We start from the raw sequence: 1,210 nt of genomic DNA on the forward strand, positions 1-1,210 counted from the left end.
AAGCTATTGGGAACACGCAACTGTTTTAATAGTTGTAATCTATACCCTGTCTCTGCAAGAAAGGCAGACGCTAAACAAAGTAAATAAATCATGTTTGGAAACAGCCTTTTGGAGACCAGGGAGCTTCCTTCAGCTGGTTGCAAAAGGACGGTCAGGATCAGTGATAAGATATGAGGGACATATGTGGCCTGTAAGTTTAAGATGGGAAGGGCGGGTGAGTGGAAGTTCAAACTGTATTATGCAACATTATGAACTCAGAGAACCAGTGCACTGAGGACTAGACACAAAACTGATAGACGCGGAACGGAAGTTTCAGGTTGCAGAACTCTAGAACGCCGCAGGAACACACACACCCAAGCAAGGGTGCAAATCTGCATACTCTATTTAGAGCGCAAAACTGAGGTTTTCTTGCCGCAGAGTATGGATGGCCAGCCCAGGCAGTTCGTGTTCTGCAGCAAGAAAAGCTCAACTCTGCAACCTAAATAGATTACGTAGATTTGCACCATTTCTCTCGTTTTGCTCAGCTTCAGCTCGTTCTGTGGCTTTCCCCATCTTGCCCAATTTATTCTGGTTTGCTAGTCATGGAGAGCAGCAATGAGGTACATGAGGCATCAAAGAACCTCCGGAAACCTTATTCCCAGTGTTCCCTCTAAACTGCGTGCTTGAGCAGCCGCTCATTGACACAGGAAGCCCCGCTCAGCAGCAGCCAGGGTCTCGCACTGCCCCGTTGCCCATTTTAAGATTACAGCATTTATATTCTGCTCAGGATTGTGAACTTGCTCCGCTCAGTAGGGGGGAGGGACCAGAGGGAACAGTGTTCCACACACACCCCTGCCCTGTGTGTGTTCTGAGATTTCAGCCGCTCGGAACTACCTTTCTGTTTTAAATGAACCCTGAAATCCTCAAGAAGTGGAATTCTGCACCCAAGTACTGCTTTCCGGGTTCTCCCTGTGATCTTGCAGCATCATATTGCATAGACACAGCCTCGCCTGTGAAACCCTAGCATGGTATTTGGGGGCTGGGGAGAAGGAGGCATCGCCACCTCTTTCCGACTTGCGGCGACCGGCAGCCTCTTCTTTCTTGCCCATATTCGACAACATTCTTTTTCAGTTCCCCTCCCCGCATTATTAGAGGAGGATATTGATTTTAAATCTGTACAGGAGGAGGAGGAGGAGGGCAGGGCGGGGGGGGGGGGGAAGAGAAGATGGTG

General features: G+C 49.1%; 1 protein-coding gene across 3 annotated transcripts in view; it reads left to right on the forward strand.

Moving 5' to 3' along the window:
* The window catches only part of SAMD11 (sterile alpha motif domain containing 11), a 207,049-nt gene that overhangs the window by 131,761 nt on the left and 74,078 nt on the right, over positions 1 to 1,210 (forward strand). The gene's annotated exons all lie outside the window — the stretch shown is intronic.

Source organism: Gekko japonicus, unplaced genomic scaffold, assembly GCF_001447785.1.
Source record: "Gekko japonicus isolate JY-2015 unplaced genomic scaffold, Gekko_japonicus_V1.1 scaffold76, whole genome shotgun sequence".
Taxonomy (NCBI): Eukaryota; Metazoa; Chordata; class Lepidosauria; order Squamata; family Gekkonidae; genus Gekko; species Gekko japonicus.